The sequence below is a fragment of the Tupaia chinensis genome, unplaced genomic scaffold (genome assembly GCF_000334495.1).
Source record: "Tupaia chinensis unplaced genomic scaffold, TupChi_1.0 Scaffold000313_1, whole genome shotgun sequence".
Taxonomy (NCBI): domain Eukaryota; kingdom Metazoa; phylum Chordata; class Mammalia; order Scandentia; family Tupaiidae; genus Tupaia; species Tupaia belangeri.
Genome location: NW_006159806.1, coordinates 3,620,016 through 3,642,819, shown reverse-complemented (window position 1 = coordinate 3,642,819; position 22,804 = coordinate 3,620,016).

The following is a 22,804-nucleotide window of genomic DNA, read 5'->3' as shown; positions in this document are numbered from 1 at the left end:
TTTCTTTTCTTTTCTTTTTTTTTTTTCTTTCTTGTGAGCACTAATTGCTATGAACTTCCCTCTTATGACCTCTTCACCTGTGTCCCATGTTATGGAGACTCGTAAGTAAATTATCATTAGTTTCAATGAATCTTTGATTTTAGCCTTAATTTTTTCAATATTAGTGAGGTTGTTCAGGAGTAAGTTGTTTAGTTTCCATGTATTCGTGTATTTTTAAGGGTTCTTTCTGTAGTTGATTCAAAGTTCAATTCCATTTTGGTTGGAAATGACACCTGAGATAGTTTCCATACTTTTGACTTTGTGAAGGCTAGTTTGTAACCTATTGTGTGGTCAGTCTTCAAAAATGTTCCATGTGGGGATCTGAAAAATGTGTATTTTGAAGTCGTCTGTGAAATATTTTATAAATGTCTGCCAATTCATTTGGTTTATGGTGTCGTTTAGTTACTATGTCTGTTTATTTAGATAATCTGTCCAGAGGTGACAGTGGGGTATTGAGCTTCCCAGCAATTAGTGTGTTGCAGTCTGTATTTCCCTTTAAATTCTAGCAGTCTTTCTTTCACATATTTGAGTACTCTGGTGCTGGGGGCATGGATATTTCTAAGTGGTATAGTACATCTTCTTGGTTAATTAGCCCTTTTAGTACTATATCATGTCCATCTTTACCCCTTCTGTAGTTTTTGTCTTGAAGTCTGTTTTGTCTAAATTCAGTATTGCAACTCTAGTTTTTTTGATTTCTGTTTACATGTAATATCTTTGTCCAGCCCTTCACTTTCAGTCTATTTATGTCTTTATCAGTGAGATATGTTTCTTGTAAGCAGCATAGAAGCCTTCTGATTTTTTAAATCTATTCAGCCAGTGTAGTTTGTTTGTTTGTTTTGTTTTTCAGTTTTACATTTCTGTCATAGAGGGACCAGCAGATGGATTAATGGTTATGTTGCTGGACTCTCACATAGTAGACCATGGTTCGAGTCCTAGACCCAGCAGCTTGAAACTCACACCAGGCATGTTTGCGTGCTTGCCCAAAATCCTGAAAGGAGACTGGAGGAGAAAGAATTGCTGCATGACCCACCTTCCACCACTGAGGGGGTGATTTCTTGCTTTCTATCTTTCCAGCGAGTGCGTGTGCCCTATATCAAAAACTTCTCAAAAAGAAAAAATTATAAAAAGAAGGTAGACCAGGGATGCATTTTTGCCATAGGTCAAGTGAGCTTGCCAGAGAGAGACATAGAGAAAGACAGTGAGAGAGAAGGTGAGAAATCACCTCCGAGGGGAGATGGCCACATCACAATCCCTTCTCCTCCAGTCTCCTCCTGAGATTTTGGACACACATGCACATATACCCAGTATAAATTTCAAACCACTAGGTCTGGGACTCAACCCGTGTTTGGCCATGTGGGAGTCCAGCACCTTAACTGTCATTCCATCTGCTGGCCCCAGCCAGTCTGTCTTTAAATTGGAGAATTTAATCCATTAAAATGCAATATTATTATCAATATTTGCATACTTATCCTTGCCATTTCGTTAGCCACTTTAGTTGCTTTATGTTCTCTTATTTCTGCTTGTTTCTTTTTCTTTTTTTTTTCTTTTTTTAGAGGTTTTTTGCATTAGGCACATGTGCCTGCCAGAGAGAGAGAGACAGAGAGAGTAAGAGGGAGGTTTTGATTTCCTGTATTGCAGTCTTCATTTCCAGAAGTTCTGTTCGATTCTTTTTTAGGGTGTCTATCTCTTTGTGGAATTCCTCCTTGAAGTTGTGGAATGATTTCCATGTCTCTTGGAAATGATTGTCTGTTTCTTCTTCCATCTTGTTAAGTTTAGTTATATTAAAAATTCAGAATTATTTTTCTGACATTTCTGTTTTCTGGTATTTTATCCCTTGTCAGTGATGAGTTACTGTGTTCCATTGTGAAAGAGAAATTTCCAAGTTTTCTCACATTTCTTGGCATTATACTTTTATTTTTAGGCATCTGATGAGGTATATACTTCTTCCTTTAATTTTTAAAATTTAAGTAGATTTCTGTAGCTGTTCCTTACAGGTGGGTATCAACTCCCTGAAAATTTCTCTATTCTTCTGTGGAAGGGAGTGTTCAAATACACAGTAGGAATTTTTATGGAGGAAAGTTTGTTTCTTTTAACTCCTCCAGAGGGGAAGGATGAAAATAGTTTTTCTAGAGACTCACTATCTTAACACAGATATATCCTCTCTCAGCCTCTCTGTTTCCAAAGCAACTAGGGCTAAATAGTGCAGGCTTAACACAATGAGGAAGCAGCAGCTGTGTGCCATGCAGTGTGTGGTGTGTGGAACTCAAAAGCAGGATCCTAGTGCCTACCAGTGGGATGAAGGAGGGTGGGAGTAGAGTGGTGATCTGAAGTGCAGACAGTTAGCTCCTGCAGAACTGGTGGGGTGCTGGAGACAAAGGCAGTGAAACTTGGGAGCAGGACATCCATGTATCAACCTGTGGGGTGTGATTTACTTTTTAAATTTCTCATGTTTGTAAAATATGAGGGTTCCTTTGAAAAGTTCATGAAAAATGTGTATGATGAAAGAACTACACATGGATTCCAAAATTCTCTTGTGCCAAAATACTTACACTTTACTTCTATCTTGCCATGAACTCTTTGAAGTCCCCTCAAATGTCCAGCTGTCATATGTAGTTTTAATTTATTAACTTTTTACTATGAGAAGTTTTTACCTGAATATTCAATAGATTTTTAATCCAAGTTCTGTCGAGTGATATTTGTGCTACTTGCAATTCTATGTATTAAAAAACTGCTTATCTGTTCATCCTGGGAAATGTGAGAAAGGATTTCTCTACTCTAGCACTCCCTCCCAAATAAGAATAGAGCTGGAACTCAACTTTAGGGTTATGGAGCTCAAATAGTCAATATTTCTATAGATGATTACTGTGCCCCGATTTACACTATCCCTAAAAGGTTGAGTGTTCAATTTGTACACTTCACCACCAATAGTTAATATCAGCAGATATTTTATATTTCTGCAAATCAGAATGTGGATGTGAAGTGCATAAATCTGACCAATTCATAGTTTTAATTTGTATTTTGTATGAGCCTAGCGTTTTATTTTATTTTTTAAAAAATAATTATTTATTTTATTATTTATTTATTCATTCATTGATTTTTTAATTTGACCAGAGAGAGACAGAGGGTGAGAGTGAGAGAGAGAGGAAGTGAGAAAGCAAGCCACCAGGTGCAGGACTTGAACCCTGGTTGGCCATGTGGGAGTGTCCAGCACCTTAACCACCACGCCACCTGCTAGTCCCTGCATTTTGTTTTATTTTTAAAAATTATTTTATTTAATTTTTATTTATTCATTCATTTATTTATTTTAATTTGACCAGAGAGAGACAGAGGGTGAGAGTGAGAGAGAGAGGAAGTGAGAAAGCAAGCCACCAGGTGCAGGACTTGAACCCTGGTTGGCCATGTGGGAGTCTAGCACCCTCAACCGCCAAGCCACTTGCTGGCCCCAGCATTTTCTTTTATTGACTTTTGAAATCTTTGTGCATTACATGTAATAATATTTTCCTGTAGGTACTTTTAAAATATCATTAGTTTTTGGCTTCTCTAGATTTCTTTATGGTACGTTTAACAAATTCAGTTCTCTAAAACATAGAAGAAAGTTATGCTCTAGTAGATCTTTTTGACTAGACTAGAACAATTTAATGGGGCCCATTATGCAAATTTAAGGCATGCAAAACACCCTGGCCCTGAGTATTATGTTAGAACCTCTTCAGATGTTTTGTAAAAATTTCCTGTGATGATAATCCTGGGAGGAAGATAGAAAGATTTTGAAAATTTCTATGAAATAAGTTGTCAAACAGTGCCTCATGGTGGAAGGTTAAGGATGGTTCTGGACAAAGTTCATCAGAAGAAAGGGAAGGATAAGAACACTAATGATTCCAGTAAGAACTCCACAAGACAAAACAAAAGTTCTGAACTTATGTCTTGAACTTAGCACAAAGACTCAAGCATTGGTTTGAAATTGAGGATGTTTACTTATACCTTATGCTAATACTGAAAATCTTACAACTCTAACAATGACATATTTGGAAACAATGGCCAATCCTGTTGGTAAAGCAAACTGAATCTTACTCTGATGAAATCACTGTATTCTCATGATGTAGTATAATCGGAGAGTTAGACAGAGAGAGAGGAAGAGAGAGAGAAAGGAGAGAGAGATAGTCATCATGAAATACCCAAATCAGGATAACTACATAGATGAAAGTCATTTTCTGCATGTTCATGAGGGAAAGTCACTTTTCTTGAGTTTTGTAGAACTTTGATCATTATTGCCAGACATAATTTTATAAAACTATGATTCATTCACTATGAATAGAATCTCTGTAACCTTGATAAACTGATTACTTTAAGGTACCTACTCTGTTTTTTGTCAAAACATAAATAATATATTTTATCTTTCTTCTTTTTTTTTTTTTGTTTTCATTTCACAAATAGCATTTCCAGTGAGACCCCTTGATGGTTCCAGTTACCCCCTTGACTGACACGGCATTACTGATGAGAATGTCACCCATGAGCCTCCTGCCCCTGAGGCACATTCTTCAAAGTGGGTACCATCGTTCCTTTGGAGAGCCTCCACTCCACTTCTCATTCAGATTTGATTTTGTAATAGGTATTTTTTCTCTCATTAATTCTCTTTCTAGATTATCTTTGTTCTTCCCTAGGACTCAAAATCTGATTTGGCTTTTATTTGGCCACCATTTTATTCTTTCCGTTGGTTTTAGTGGTGTTGGTTATATGATTAAGAGTCTTTACCTTTTGATGTTTCTAGTGTTTACGTTTTGTCTTTCCTGTTTGTCTTGAACATGCTGACTTCTGGCTTTTGAGTTACCTGCCTCTGTTTCATTAGGTTACAAAATTGTGGTTTAATCAGGTCAAGCTTCTCTGCTGGTTCCATGGTCTAGTGGTTAGGGGAGTTAGGTCCTACATGTTTGACTGTGTGGTTCAAATTAAACTCCCTGAGATTTAAAAAAAAAGGTCTGAGCCCATGTGCACATTTGCTTCAAATCCTGACAGGATGCAGAAATAGAGAAGAGATTGCTGCATGACCGTGCCCTGTTAGGGAGTGCTCGTTCTCTCTCCTTCTCTCTGTGTCTCTCTATCTCTCTCTGGTGAATGCACACACCCTTTCACAAATCAATAATATAAAATATTTAAAGTAAAGCATCTTTCACTGCATAGTTGCATTCTAATTATTGATAAAATCCTGAGTTACTAGGTTTTTTTGTGTGCCGCCACAACCTCTAATAATTCACAGCCAGTAAACAAGAGAAAAGTAATTTATATCCACTAGAATGAATAACAGTCACTAGACCAAGAAGCATTGGGATAAATATCTCTTTGAAATTGTCTGTGTCTTTCTGACCTTTCTTCTGTTCTGGAAATGATGTAATAATCAGTCAGTTTTCTGATATATAACGAATTGTGTCTTATATTTCTTTGACCCATGGCTGAAACATTAACACTGAGGTTACCAATTTTTCTCTCCATGTGTCTTGCTTAACTTGGAGAAAGAAATAAAGATATTGTTCTTTTAAAAAAAAAAAAGAATGTAATTTACCTTTCTTACAGTGCTCTATTTATATTTTAAACTTCTTTCTATGTTTGGCACTCGCTTATTCTCATATTCTTCGCTCTTTCATTTTGGATAAATTTATGTTCACTATTTTGCCAAAAGTTTTAATAAATCATCTGCATTTAGGCATGCCTAGTTCAAAGCCATATTAACAAAGAGACATAGATGCAGAATTGTAGTTTAGAAAGTAGAGAGTTCTGACTTTTCATATAAGAACTCTGCCTGATTAAAATAGCAGTTGTGGGGCTGTGGTAAAACCCCATGCTGTGAGGCAATCCCAAGAAGAAGGTTCCTAGTGTGAGTTGAAAAACCACCCTGAGGTACCTGCAGTGAGCGTAATGGCTATGTCGCTGGACTCCCACGTAGTCGACTGTGGTTCGAGTCCCAGACCCAGTGGCTTAAACTCACACCGGGCGTGTGTGTGTGCGTGCCCAAGATCCCGAGAGGAGAATGGAGGAGAAGGGATTGCGGTGTGACCATCTCCCCTGGGGGGTGATTTCTCGCTTTCTGCCTCTCTGTCTCTGTCTGTCTGGCAAGCACTCACACCCTATAGCAAAAACCTCTCCAAAAAAAAAAAAAAAAAGAAAAACCACCCTGAGTACACCAGTATAATCTTGCCCATGATTTAGGGCAGGCCAAAAATTGGTGTGGTTCAGGCCAAAGATTGGTTCCCCATTAGGGATTCTCTCTCTGTCTCAGAAGAAATAAATTAATGAACTTTAAAAATAGTAATTGTATGGATCAGCTTGAATGTGTTTTAGAATAAAAATAAAAACTATACAAGATTAATTGCTTCTGGCATGTTAGATTTTTTACTGCCTCTTCAGACATCTGAAAAACTCCAAGTTTATGACATTAGCTCCTTCTTATTTCAAAGGAAAATACAAAGTTTCCATTGAAATGTATGTACAAACCAAGTTAATATGTGTAAAAATGTTTTATGTGTTGAAAATAAGAAGTAAATAAAGCTTAAATGTGAACCTATAGCTTAATCCTCTATCTAACTAGACAATGACTAAAGAAAACCATGTATAATGCAATATGGTAAAATTCGGTTACACACTTCAGATTTCCAAAGCTTACTCCAGATTTAAAAATTCTCCCATTATAATTATAGAAATATTTTCTGAATAGATTACAGTAACTCTCTGTGTCATTTTGTTTACCTGTTGCTACTTGACAGATCATTCCATAGCTTTGTGGCTACAGACATCAATTTATTATCTCTGTTGGATCCTCTTGTTGATGGATTTGGCAGCTGGTTCTAATTTGAGGTGTCTCAGAATTTTCAGTCAGATACTGGTTCGATCTACAGACAACTGAAGGCTCAATTGGATGTGTCACTCAGGTGGCTGGCAGTAGGCGTTTACTGACATTTGGACGTTCAGCTGGAGCTATGGGCAGTAATATCTACACTTGGTCTGCCAATGCATAGTCTTCTTATAGTTTGGCAACTGAGTTCTGAGAGGGAACATCCCAAGAACAATTGTTACAGGACCCCAGAGGAATATGGACGGCTTATGAAACAGGCTTGGAAGTCACAGCACCTCCCCTGCCACATTCTGATGGTGAAAGCAATTCAAAAGGTCAGGCCTGATTCAAGGTGAGGAGAAATAAATTCCACATCTCAGTAGATTTGTTGCAAATCAACTCTGGTCATATGTAATTAACCAGAGTCTGCCACAAATTATACTCCCCACGTATGTAAGACACTCATCTCCTCTCAAGGCCTTTAGAAGCCTTGAGTATTCAGTATCAGGCTGAGGTTTGAAATCCAAGAGCTTACCTTCTTAGTTAAGTCCAGATATGGATGCATTGCTTTAGATGGAGTTCTTCAGGTGCAGATTTGTGAGCCAGAGTACTCTCCACTGTGAGTCATCCTTTCTATTTATAAGAAATGATCTGTTTTTAGCTGAAGATTGAAGGCCCAGTATATTTTTAGTTTGAACTGTCTCTAACCTTTGCAGTCCAAACTGACAGAGTTTCTACTATTAAAACGTTTTTTAAAAAGTTCTGAGTTTCTCAGGAATCTCACTGGGACTCATTCTCCTTTATAAAAGCAAGTGCCATAAATCTCTGAGACAGGAATTTCTGTTTCTTGGGAGTGAGTATTGTGGGACAATAGTTTTAAGATTTTTAGAAGACCATTTTATCTAGAAAGTCATGGAAGTACATACTTAAGATCCTTAGAAGATCTTTAATTGACTGAGATTGTCTAGGAGCCACATAATTAAGATTCTTAGAAATATTTTCATTCTGGCGAGCTGATGGAATGGTGGGTAAGTAGGGTAGATACCACATGGTCAACTGCATGGTTCAAGTCCCAGCAGTTTAAAAAACATGCTGGGTAAGTGAATGTGTATGTCCAAAATTCCAAAATGGGGGAATGGAGGAAAAGAGACTGTGGTGTGACCAACACTCATGGGTGAAAAAGCTTAAATTTGAACCTTTAGTTTGGGTGTGCTTTCTCACTTTCCCTCTCTCTCTTTCTGGTGAGCACACATACCCTCTAGCAAATTAAAATAAAATTTATTTTCATCAAATTGCCATATTTAAAGACACAGTACCTTAAATTTTTCTGAGTTCTTAAGTTATAGCCACACTTTGGATAATGAATTTATCCTAAATGGTAAAACCCCATGCTGTGAGGCAATCCCAAGAAGAAGGTTCCTAGTGTGAGTTGAAAAACCACCCTGAGGTACCTGCAGTGAGCGTAATGGCTATGTCGCTGGACTCCCACGTAGTCGACTGTGGTTCGAGTCCCAGACCCAGTGGCTTAAACTCACACCGGGCGTGTGTGTGTGCGTGCCCAAGATCCCGAGAGGAGAATGGAGGAGAAGGGATTGCGGTGTGACCATCTCCCCTGGGGGGTGATTTCTCGCTTTCTGCCTCTCTGTCTCTGTCTGTCTGGCAAGCACTCACACCCTATAGCAAAAACCTCTCCAAAAAAAAAAAAAAAAGAAAAACCACCCTGAGTACACCAGTATAATCTTGCCCATGATTTAGGGCAGGCCAAAAATTGGTGTGGTTCAGGCCAAAGATTGGTTCCCCATTAGGGATTCTCTCTCTGTCTCAGAAGAAATAAATTAATGAACTTTAAAAATAGTAATTGTATGGATCAGCTTGAATGTGTTTTAGAATAAAAATAAAAACTATACAAGATTAATTGCTTCTGGCATGTTAGATTTTTTACTGCCTCTTCAGACATCTGAAAAACTCCAAGTTTATGACATTAGCTCCTTCTTATTTCAAAGGAAAATACAAAGTTTCCATTGAAATGTATGTACAAACCAAGTTAATATGTGTAAAAATGTTTTATGTGTTGAAAATAAGAAGTAAATAAAGCTTAAATGTGAACCTATAGCTTAATCCTCTATCTAACTAGACAATGACTAAAGAAAACCATGTATAATGCAATATGGTAAAATTCGGTTACACACTTCAGATTTCCAAAGCTTACTCCAGATTTAAAAATTCTCCCATTATAATTATAGAAATATTTTCTGAATAGATTACAGTAACTCTCTGTGTCATTTTGTTTACCTGTTGCTACTTGACAGATCATTCCATAGCTTTGTGGCTACAGACATCAATTTATTATCTCTGTTGGATCCTCTTGTTGATGGATTTGGCAGCTGGTTCTAATTTGAGGTGTCTCAGAATTTTCAGTCAGATACTGGTTCGATCTACAGACAACTGAAGGCTCAATTGGATGTGTCACTCAGGTGGCTGGCAGTAGGCGTTTACTGACATTTGGACGTTCAGCTGGAGCTATGGGCAGTAATATCTACACTTGGTCTGCCAATGCATAGTCTTCTTATAGTTTGGCAACTGAGTTCTGAGAGGGAACATCCCAAGAACAATTGTTACAGGACCCCAGAGGAATATGGACGGCTTATGAAACAGGCTTGGAAGTCACAGCACCTCCCCTGCCACATTCTGATGGTGAAAGCAATTCAAAAGGTCAGGCCTGATTCAAGGTGAGGAGAAATAAATTCCACATCTCAGTAGATTTGTTGCAAATCAACTCTGGTCATATGTAATTAACCAGAGTCTGCCACAAATTATACTCCCCACGTATGTAAGACACTCATCTCCTCTCAAGGCCTTTAGAAGCCTTGAGTATTCAGTATCAGGCTGAGGTTTGAAATCCAAGAGCTTACCTTCTTAGTTAAGTCCAGATATGGATGCATTGCTTTAGATGGAGTTCTTCAGGTGCAGATTTGTGAGCCAGAGTACTCTCCACTGTGAGTCATCCTTTCTATTTATAAGAAATGATCTGTTTTTAGCTGAAGATTGAAGGCCCAGTATATTTTTAGTTTGAACTGTCTCTAACCTTTGCAGTCCAAACTGACAGAGTTTCTACTATTAAAACGTTTTTTAAAAAGTTCTGAGTTTCTCAGGAATCTCACTGGGACTCATTCTCCTTTATAAAAGCAAGTGCCATAAATCTCTGAGACAGGAATTTCTGTTTCTTGGGAGTGAGTATTGTGGGACAATAGTTTTAAGATTTTTAGAAGACCATTTTATCTAGAAAGTCATGGAAGTACATACTTAAGATCCTTAGAAGATCTTTAATTGACTGAGATTGTCTAGGAGCCACATAATTAAGATTCTTAGAAATATTTTCATTCTGGCGAGCTGATGGAATGGTGGGTAAGTAGGGTAGATACCACATGGTCAACTGCATGGTTCAAGTCCCAGCAGTTTAAAAAACATGCTGGGTAAGTGAATGTGTATGTCCAAAATTCCAAAATGGGGGAATGGAGGAAAAGAGACTGTGGTGTGACCAACACTCATGGGTGAAAAAGCTTAAATTTGAACCTTTAGTTTGGGGGTGCTTTCTCACTTTCCCTCTCTCTCTTTCTGGTGAGCACACATACCCTCTAGCAAATTAAAATAAAATTTATTTTCATCAAATTGCCATATTTAAAGACACAGTACCTTAAATTTTTCTGAGTTCTTAAGTTATAGCCACACTTTGGATAATGAATTTATCCTAAAGCACATTTTATTGATAGCCCCTTAGAATTGATTTTTACCCACTTGAATTTTTCAGACACTCAGCATTGTAATGTTGAGTGTCTCATTTATTCAAAGTAGCTAATTTTGAACAGGTGGCACAGAATGGGACATTCCAAAAGCAGATATTTCAAGAGGCTCAGATGGAAGCTGAAAAACATTTTGTTATTTTAAATTTCATACAGGAAGTCTGCCATGGAAACTTTGGCTACACTTAAGGTAAAACAGAGTAACAAAATTATGCCCATTTAAAAATAAAGATAATAATTAGATTATAAAATCTTACTGTAAAAATCAGATTGGATTAGCTTATAGAAAATAATCAAGTATGTACTTTTTACTTATTCCTTTCTATAGAAGAGAGAGAGAGAAACCTCAAAGAGAGTCTTCAAACTATGACCTCCTCTTGTCTAAGTCAGCCTGTAGCATGGGCACACACATGTATGTACAACCAGTGGGTTCAGTAGAGTCTCAGGACACAAACCCAGGACCTCTTCTATGTAGATCCTGTTCTGGTACCTCTGCACCACCTCTTATTCTCATAAATAAATTTAAGATAAGAAAATTTAAGACTTTTAATTTTATTTTATTTCTTTTATACATTTTATTTATTATTTATTTCATTTCATTTTCCGAAGACAATACATTCAATCATATTATTATTTGTCTTACAAAATGGGTATTTCAACAGGTGAACATTTCTCCCGAGTACTGTTGATAAAACTATGAAATATCTTCAACAGATAATACCACACTTTTGAGGAAAGAAAAAAACACTTTTTGATTTGTAGCTTATAAATTTTATTAACTTATAATTTAATAACAGTTAAAATTGAAATTTGTGCTCTTCTAAAGATGCTGTGAAGGGAATCAAAAACAAATCAGAAAAGAAAATATCTACAGAACATATATCTGATAAAAGATTTGTTTCTGAAATATGTAAACACATAATACTTTTAAACTTAACAATATAAAAAAACACAAGCAAACCACTTGAAAATGGGTAAAAATTCTGAATATATACCCAAGTAAAGATGGCATGAAAAAAGTTCAGCATTTTTTTGTAATTAGGAAATTATAAATTAAAATTAGATACGAATTTTAGAATATATAAAGTCCAAACCAACAAAACAAAATCCACAGTAATACATGGTGCTGACAAGAATTTAAAGCAACAAGAAATCTCATTTTTTTCTCTTGGTAATGTAAAATGATGGAGCTACTTTAGAAGGCTTAGAAGTAGTTTAGAGACTTCCTACAAGCTACAAATTGTCTTACCATATAAGCCAGCAGTCTATCTCCTAACTATTTACTGAGTTGATTTGGGAGCTTAAATCCATATAGGATCCTGCATGTAAATACTTACAGCAGTCTTATTCATAATCACCAAAAGCTAGAAGGAACCAAAGTGCCCTTCAGTAGGTGACTAGGATAGAACAAACAGACTATGATAACTGTGGAAAATCTATCCATATGGTGGAATGTTAGTTGTCGATATAAGAAATGAGTTATCTGGGACCAGCAGTTGGCATAATGGCTAGGTTGCTGGAATCCAATATAGCTGACTGTGGTTCGAGTCCTGGACCTGGTGGCTTAAACTCACACAAGGAGCATTTGTGTGCGTGCCCAAGATCCGAGAGGAGAATGGAGGAGAAGGAATTGTGGCGTGGCTATATCCTCTTCAGAGTGATTTCTCACTTTCTGTCTCTCTGTCTCTTTCTGTCTTTCTGGTGAGTGCATGCACCCTATAGCAAAAACCTCTCCAAAAAAGAAAAAAAATAGAAAGAAAAAAGTGAGTTATCAAGTGACGGAAAGACATGAAAGGACCCTAAATGTTATTCCTTTTAAAAACAAACTGACCAGACTATATTCTGTTTGTTTCCAAATATATTAAATTCTAAGAAGACAAAACTGTCAAGACAATAAAATGAACACTGGTTGCCAGGGACTGGGTGTAATAGAAGAGAATAAACAGGTGAAGAACATGGAATTTTTCAGGCAATGAAACCATTCTGCATGCATTTCTCAAAGGCCATAAGCTTTGTAAAAAACTTTAGAGCTTTATAGCAAGAAAGGGTGAACCTTTTTATTTTTTAATTATTTTTTATACATTGAAGCTCTACATCACCACAACTTGTAAAAAGAATTTCCATCATAAATATATGACACACCAGTTCAGTTAAAGATATTATTGTACACATTATTGTCAACAGACAATTCACCATTTCTGTGTCTCTTAAATATCTTGTCTTTCTATTTTTCTCCTTGATTCCCTTCCTCTCACCCTCCTCCACCTCCTGTCCTCCTCCCACACTGTCTCCAGTATCCAAAATGTTCTCCATGCTTCTATATCCTCTAATCTTTCAGTTTCCACTATAGAATGTGGACAATTGGTATATATTAAATGGGGACATACAATGTCTCTCTCATAATCTGACTTGCTTTGCTCAACAGTTAATCTTCCCTATTTATCACATTCTATCAAATGCCAGGGTCTTGTTGTTTTTTATGACTGAGTAGTATTCCATAGTGTGTATGTGCCACATTTTTTAAATCCATTAATCAGTTCATGGATATTTGAGTTAGTTCGATGTCTTAGCAATTATGAATAATGTCAAAATAAACATGGATATGCAAGCACTTTTACGACTGAGCATTTTCCTATCTTTTGGGTAGACACTGAGGAGTGGAATTGTAGATCATATGGTAGTTCTACATGTAGGTCTTTTAGGAACCTCTGTATTCTCCACAGTGACTGCACTATTCCTACAGTGTAGAAAAGTTCCTACTATTCCTACTGCAATATTCCTACAGTGTAGAAAAGTTCCCTTTTCACCACAGCCTCACAGTACTTTTCACTGTTGTTTGTTTGTTTGTTTGTTTGTTTTTTATCTTGGTCATTCAGACTGGGGTCAGGTGGTATCTCATTGTGGTTTTGATTTGCATCTCCCTTATAACAGAGGATGTTAAACTTTTTTTCATGTGCTTTTTGGTGTTCATATATATTTCTTGGAGAGATGCCTGTTCAGCTCATTTGCCCATCTTTTAATTGGATTGATCACTTTTTTGTTTTTCCCCCCAGGTAAGCTGCTTGAGTTTCCTATATATTCTGGCTAGTCAATGAGGCATAGTTTGCAAATAGATTCTCCCATTCTGAGAGTTACAGTTCAGTTTAGCTATGGTTCTTTTGCTGAACAAAAGCTTTTTAATCAGATGTAATCCCATTTGTCTATTTTTGGGATTACTGCCTGTACTTTAAAGGTCTTATTTAAGAAGTTTTTACCTTCTCCAATGTTTTCAAGAGTTTCTGTGTTATTCACCTGTAGTTTTAAAATTTGGAATCTTAGGTTTAGACCTTTGGTCCATTTTGAATTGATTTTTGTTAAAGGTGAGAGATAGGGGGTCCAGTTTCATCTTTCTGCAGGTGAATACCGAGTTTCTCCAGCACCATTTGCTAAAGAGATTTTCTTTTCCCCATTGGATTGACTAGTGCCCTTTTGTGAAAAACAGTTGGCTTTATGTTTGGGGATTTCTGGAGTTTCTATTCTGTTTCATTTATACACATGCCAGTTTTAGTGCCAATAGCATGATGTTTTGATTATCACAGCTTTGTAATATGTTTTGGGGTCAGGGAGTGAAATAGCTTCTACTCTGCTCTTCTTGCACAGTATTGCTTTGGCAATATGGGATTTTTTATGATTCCAGATGAATTTTGTGATTGTTTTTTTCCTAAATCTGTGAAGAATGTCTCTGGTAACTTGATAAGAATTGAATTAAATTTGTAGATTAATTTGGGTAGAATTGACATTTTGATTATATTAATTCTTCCAATTTAGAAATATGGGATGTCTTTCTACTTTTGCATCATTCTTAATTTTTCATTTTAGTTTTTCAGAGTTTTCCTCTTAGAGGTCTTTGACTTTTTTGGTTAGGTTTATTACTAGATATTTTATTTCTTTTGTGGCTATTTAAATGGAATTGCTTTCTTCAATTCTACCTCAGTCTGTTCACTGTTGGTGTATAGAGATCCTATAGATTTTTGTATGTTGATTTTACATCCTGCTACTTTACTGTATTCATTTATTATTTCTAGGGGATTTTTGTGGAATCTTTTTAGATTTTCTATGTATATAATTATGTCATCTGCAAACAGAGATAATTTTACTTCTTTTTTCCCTACTTGAATGCATTTTATTTCAGTCCCATGTCTGACTGAATTGGTTAGGACTTCCAGTACTATATTGAAAAGGAGTGGAGAAAGTGGGCAGCCTTGTCTTGTTCGAGTTTTTAGTGGAAGAGCTTTCAGTGCTTCTTTATTCAGTATGATGTTAGCTATGGGTTATAAATATTTTTATTATGTTGATAAATGTCCCTTCTATGCCAATTTTGCTGAAAGTCTTAATCATGAAGGTATATATTTTATCAAATGTTCTTTCTGTGTCAATTAATATGATCATATGTTTTTTTATCTTTTTTTCTGTTAATATGGTGTATTACATTTATGGTTTTGCATATGTTGAACCATCCTTGCAACCCTGGAATAAAGCCTACATGGTCATGATATATAATTTTTTAGTGTGTTGTTGAATATGATTTGTTAGTATTTTGTTGGGGTGAACCTTAAAGTACACAATTAAAAAAAATAATTCTGTGTAGAAGATCAGGGGATTCCAGAAAGGTCTACAGATCATGAAAAGAATATTGAACTGTACTATAAATTTATAAAGAGGGTAGGAAGAAAGGTAATAGTCTAATTAAACTTAGAAAACAGTGGTATCTATAAAAAAATACTAGAGAGGAAAGAAATGGAATAAAACTCTGTTTACTAGCTGGTAAAGTTTTTCCCATGGTGCTATAAGTTAATAGTTCTGGTACTGCCATACTCATGTATTGGAATTGAACATGAAACAAAAGGATGGCAGATTGTGGGAGCCAGATTTCTCACTGTTAGGAGTATGATTCCAGAGATGAGCGAGGAGAGGACTCTATAGTGACCCATGTGATAATGGATCAGAATTAGAATATCAGTATTAATTCATATTTAGCTTAATGTATGTACATACAGATGCAGACAGTCACATGTGGATATATATATACATAAGCACAGGTTTGTAAACATGCTCATATATCTATATTTTGCCATCCAAAAGAGCCTAAAAGAATTAGCAATGAACATGCCTAGAGCCAGGATCTTGACTTCTAATATAATTTTTGAATAAAAGAAATCAAGATGTTTTGGGAAAATGACTGATATGAGGACTGGGTCAGGGACTCTACAAGATTAGCCTAAAGCAACATAGAGTGCCAGAAGATGGGGAAGTGCCTAAAGGTAAAAGAAATCCCATGAAATGATGAAGGTATGTCAAAGCAAGCGTGATGATTTGAATAATGGTTTGTCCCCCAAAGGTTCATGTTTTAGAATTTGGTCTTTGTAGGCTATGATTAGATATCTCCCCTAAAAGGCATTGGAACTTGGTGTATTGTGAAAGTGTTGAGTGAAAATTTAATTCCTTCATGATGTCCCAGGGTAGGGCCAGCCTTTGAGTATGATAATCTCATTAGGGTGGGGTTCTTGTGTATATAAAGAGTGGGGATGAGGTAGCCAGAGACCACATGAGTATAGACCACACTCTGCTATACTAAAGGTTCTACCTTCTGCTATTTTGTGAAGCCTTTGGACTTTCCAGCCACCAGAATTGTGAGTTTTGCAAATAAACCTATATTTTCTCTATACTTCATCCAGCCTCAGTATTTCTATTAGAAATGCAATAACAAACTAATTAGATGAAGTTCCTTACATTATCCAGATGTTCTTTCAACAAGTATCTAGAGCTGTTGAACAACAAAATATTGTGGGATTATTATGCAAAGGATAGACTACATGTCTATATTTCACACTAATATAAATAAAAGAAAATAAATAAACATATAAATAGGAGTGCTTTGTATACCTCCTCTTCATAATAGTTCTTCCTGATACTTTGCACTCAAAGAGGGAGAGCACAATGCCCAACTTCATATGTGTGAGCTGGGCATAGTAAGTTTCTTTTAAGAATTATAGCTTGAAAAGGGTGAAAACGTAACTTCATAGTGGAGAAATTGACATAACCCCAGTCAGCTCATCCAGGTCAACCTGTGGATAAGTCATATTAGTAAGACATACTCTTAATTTATATGATAAAAATTATAACCATTTCTTGACCAGTAACCCTTGAAACTATCAAAGTAATCTAAACTAAGGAAATTCTGAGAAACTGCCACAGAAAAGAGGAACAGGAAAAAACCAGATCTATAAACATAATGTACTCTCTTGGATGGGATCCCGAAACTGAAAAAGACATTAGGTAAAACCAAGAAAGTTTGAATAAATTATGACTTTAATTAATAGTATATAAATATTGTTTCATTAATGGTAACAGTTGTACCATACTCATGTAAGATGTTAAGAAGAAACTGGGTATGGGGTGTTTGAAAACTCTCTGTACTACCTTCTCTTTTTCATATAGCTAAACTGTTCTTAAAAAAAAGAAATTTACAGGGACCAGCAGATAGCATTATGGGTACATTGCTGGACTCCCAGGGGTTTGACCATGGTTTGAGTCCTGAACCCAGTGGCTTAAAACTCACGCTGGGCATGTGTGCATGTGTGCCAAAAATTTCAAGAGAAGAATGATAGAAAAGGGATTGTAGCATGGTCAACCTCTCTGGGGAATGATTTCTCACTTTCTGTCTCTCTCTCCAATGAGCACACATTTGCTCTATAGCAAATATCTCTCTTAAAAAAAATATATCTACTGGGCTAGCAGGTAGCATGGTGGTTAAGACACTGGACTTCCACATGGCTGAACATGGTTTGAATCCTGGACCCTGTGACTTGAAAAGTACACCATGAGTGAGAGAAAGAGAGAGAGAGGGAGGGAGAGAGAGAGAGAGACCATGCATTCTCAAAATCCCAAGAGGAAAAAGGAGGAGAAGGGTTATTGTGGTGTGGCCATCCTCTATTGAGTGATTTCTCACTGTCCCTATTTCTGTCTCTCCCAGGGAGCATATGCACCCTATGGCAAAACCTAGAAAACAAACAAAAAATAAAACCCAATTTCTTAAAAATCTTTAAAACAACTACAATAGCAGTTGGTGTATGGGCTATGTCGCTGGACTCCCATGTAGTCGATTGCAGTTCAAGTCCTGGACCTGGTGGCTTAAACTCATGCCAGGCACATGTGCATGTGTGGCCAAGATCCTGAGAGGAGAATGGAGGAGAAGGGATTGTCATGTGGCCATCTCCCCTGGGGGGGTGATTTCTCACTTTCTCTCTTTCTGTCTCTCTGTCTTTCTGGCGAGCACACATGGTCTATAGCAAAAACTTCTAAAAAAAAAAAAAGAACGTATAGCTGTGTAAGATTTGTCTTATTGGAGATACACTGATTTGCATTGGTCTTAATGAATACGTTTTATTTAAGTGTTGTTTGCCTCAAATCAAAATGTCTTGTTGTGCCAGATTGTGATATATGCATATGTGTATATTTCTCTGAAAGTAAGGAGTTTGTAAACCACTTTTTAAAACAAAATATATTGGGAACCAGCAGTTAGCATAATGGCTATATCCCTGGATTCCCACGAGTCGACCGCGGTTCACGTCCCGGACCTGGTGGCTTAAAACTCACGCCAGGTGTGTGTGCGTGCGTGCCCAAGATCCCGAGAGGAGAATGGAGGAGAAGGGATTGCGGCATGACCATCCCCCTGGGGGGAGGGGTGATTTCTCACTTTCTGTCTCTATGTCTCTCTCTGTCTGTCTGGTGAGTGCAAACGCCATATAGCGAAAACCTCTCAAACAAACAAACAAACAAAAATATATTGAATGTTGGCAAAGTTAGGTAAATTTTTATAAGCTAATTCAATATGGAAAAAGGCTATTGAATAATGCAGAATATTACATGGGTTATAAAGTGATTTTTTTTCCTGTTAAAAATGACATATATTATATTGTTGGAAAAGTCACGACATATTTTTCTATGAAAATAATGCATCATGACTTTCCCGATGATCCAATATTTGATTATATATACTCTATTCTTTACATGAAAATGCAATAGAAGATATTTGATAATTAAATGAGGTTCTTTACATTACCCAATGTACTTTCTTTGTGTGCCTCATTTTTCATTTTCTACTCAGTAACAAAACTGTTTCACTTTTGCAAAAGCTTCTAATAAAGTTTCTGATTATTATTATGTGCTTTTATGTTTGCTTTTACTATTATCACTCTAAATCAAACTGAAATCACCTCTCTTCAGCCACTTAGGACTATAAGCCTGTCATGTATCTTCTAAGGAAGCTTTTGGATACTGGCTTTATTAAATTCAAATTTAAAAACTCAATTTAGAATAATAAAATTGTTAGATTTTTTTTTTTATGCTCAAACTACCATTGGGATTTCCCAGAAAGCTAATTGGCTGACAAAAATGTTCCTTCACTTTACAACAGAAGGTATACAAAAAATTAACATATACTTTATAGTCTCTGTGATTTCGATTAGATTAAAATATACAGAAAATTGCACTAGGTATAAAGCCTTCACTCTGGAAAGTACTGACCAATCAAGAAGAGACACTAAAACAGTTTCCTTAGGTTAAATAGATACCAGTGAAATGCTAAAAATATTTCAGCTGTTGAGGAAGAATAAGAGCATAATTCTGTTCATGCATAAAAAATGTCGATAACTGTCACCAAATTGATTTATAATAGTATTTTATAATCTTTTGTCAATTCATGACAAGCACAGCAAACCCTTTATGAGATGAATTAGAAGTCTCTGGAATTTTGTCAATATCTCACTGTTAATAATGGTTTCTTACTGTCAGGGTTATCATTGATTTAATTCTTAAAAATCAGTCATTACCTCAGTAGAGGATTCTGTTTCCTTCTTTCTAAAATCTCACTCTATTGTAATAAATTAACCTGAATCTTTCAATCTCATTATTAGCAGGTGATTTTATCAATTCTCTCACGCTGGCCCACAAGGCCCTGAGTAAACAGTCTGGAAAAATGTTAAAAATTATAGTAGTTTTATGAAGGGCAGTAAAAGTTACTTTTGACTATTAGTATTTCAGGGAGTATATTGGTGGGCAGGATCCTCACGTTTAAGGTGATAGTGTCACTATAAAATGATCCTTTCTGTCTGTGACACTGAGTCAGGATTTCCAAGGTTCTTTTAGTGTATTATAGTAGCTGACATCTTCATGAATGTAGACTCTTAACTACAATGAGATAAAAAGAATGGAAATCAATCTCCTGGCACTGAATAAAATGTGGTCAATTTTTTTTTTCATTTTGCTTTAAGGCATGTGTGTTTCCCAGAAAGAGACAAAGACAGAGAGAGAGAAAATGAGGAAGCATTCCTCATGAAGCATGGTCATGCTACAGTTCTTTCTCCTCCATTCTCCCCTTGGGATTTTTGGGTACATATGCATATACGTCCAGTGTGTTTACTAAGTCACTGGGTCTGAGATTTGGATGACTTAGTTGGCCATGTGGGATCCAGTTGCCTTATCTACGAAACCACTGGCTATCCTTCTATTTTCTTTTTTAAAGTTTATTTCTTTCATGAGAGACAGAGAGAGACAGGCACCCTCAATAGGGTTTTGCCAGTGTATAATACACATCCCCCACTCAAGCCTTCCAGGTAACCAGAATCAGAGTAGGTGGTGGGTACCAGCATATTTCAGGCCTACTTGAAATCTGATCTCTGGTCTTCCATGTGCTCCAACATTGCAAAGCAGCCACCACTGCCTATAGCACCATGGGAAGGCCACAAAGTTCTATTTTATAGATGATATAGAGACACACCACTTTTTTTCTTCTTTATCTGTACTTTTACAGACTATATTTGTATAAACTCTAGTGATACACTATGACTAAATGGTTTCTTGTCCAAATTTACCCTGGACAATTAAAAAAAATGCCATCTCTAAAAATCCTTAAGTATGGGCTAATGAATCAATAGGAAAAATTAAGAAAAATTGGCCCAGATGCAGTGACACAAGTAGTAGCATGGTACTGGGCAAGAATGAGGCCTAAGAGGAAGCCCAGATTCAGTTTCTGCACCAGCCTGAAGGAGGTCTGGCATGGTGGTGCACACCTTAATCCTAGCTACCTGGGAGGAATGTGAAAAGAATGTGAGAATGTGGTACAGTGACCTTGTCAAAAATACCCAATTTTCTATCTTTCTAATAAAATAATAGTAATAATGAATCAGCTATGAGCAGAAATAGAAATAGATGGATAATTTTGCCTTCCCTCCAAATTCACTCAGAACTATAGTCAAATATGGAACAAAGTACCCTTACATGCTCCTCCATACTATTCACTGACCTTGAAGGTATTCACCATCTATTAAGAAGTCATGTTTTAGATGGACTGAACTTCATTTGTGTATTTAATCCTAAATATCTTCTCAGAAAGCTACCATTTTATGTATTTTATAGCTAATAGAAACCTATTCTTATAAGTTGTAATTAATGCATATTCCTCACAAGTCAAGACTATTTAAACACATATGATTAATAAAATAATTAAATATAAGTATATACCAGGTTGATATGTTCTACTAGCAACAAAACCTATTTCCAGCACACAAATGTGAGTAAGTTGTGATTCTAGATGATTTAGAGTACCTAGACATTAACTATCAAGCCTTAGTATCATACTCATAGTTTGTTAACCATGACATGGATTTTTAATGTAATTTTTCAAGTGAGATATTTTGTTACAGGGTGTGTGCACTCACTAGAGTGACAGAGAGAGAAAGATGGAAAATGAGAAATCACTCCCACCGGGGGAATGGCCATGCCTCAATCCCTTCTCTTCCATTCTTCTCTTGGGACTTTGGGCACATATGCATATGTGCCCAGCATGAGTTTAAAGCCATAGGTCTGGGACTTGAACTATGTGGTAGTCCAGCAATATAACAATTATGTCACATGCTGGCCCCAAGTTTTTATGTATTAATCAATGTATCTTGTGGATTCCATGACAAAAGAAAGAGGCATGAACACATAGTAAACAATTTGGGATAGACATTAAGTATAAAATTGCTCAAAACAATTATTTGGTTAAATGTGACTTTAGAGGTGAAACTTAACTTCAAATAGGGAATGAAATAGAAAATAGGCACTGTGCCTTGAAATCATAACTGATAAGCATAGGTATAACATCCCTCCATCAAAAGTAAAAGCAAATTAAAATCCTTTCTGCCTTGACATTTATAAAATAAAATATGAAAATGAGAAACTAAATGAAGAAAGACAATGTTTTATCATAACTGGAAAAATGTAAAGGATATTATTCATATTGGGCATCATGTGATAAAATAAAGTCTTGCTAATATTTTCTGAAATAAAGAACTAATTCATTAAAATTTCCTTCCTCCATTACCTTTCCAGGTTCCCCTCTCTTTCTGTAAAGTCTTCCTTCTCTTGCAAAGAGGTTGGTGATTTCTCTTTTTGACTTTCTCCCTATGTATCATGGATATTTTTTATTAATATCTAATCAGCATATTGATGCGAATGCTTTAACTTTTCTACTTCTCTCGTTAGATTTTTAAGTTCTTGAGTCTTATACCTTATTGACGACTTTTCCCAGTGAGTGGCACACCACCGGCTCTCAATTCGTGTTTACTGGCCAGACTCTGTAAAACAGTGGTTAATCACTGTGCATAGGCAGCCGTATCTCAAATAGCCCACTGAGGTCTCAATCCCAGCATTATAACTTGAAGAACATGACATGCCAAGCTTGTGGACACACATGCCCAAAATTATGATGGGATGGAAAGATGAAGAAAGAGGGGGCATATGCACCCTTTTGCGATAATCATAGTGGTAAGTATCTGCTGAATTTCTTTGGGTAGGTTTAAATGATTATTATTTTTCTCATTTTTTTAAAGCTTGTCTTATTTATTCAAATAGGACTCATGAGAGCTCACGGTCGCCTTTTAAAAGATCTTTCTACTCAATAATATTACATACACTTTTCCCAAATTGTTTTAGCTAAACACTGAGACTGTTTTAAAATATGTAGATTCATAGGATGGACTCTATTACAAATATTAAGGTACTACTTTTTGTCTACTAGAGAACATACTGTGTGTTAAAATATAATTCACTCTGAAGCAGGAAT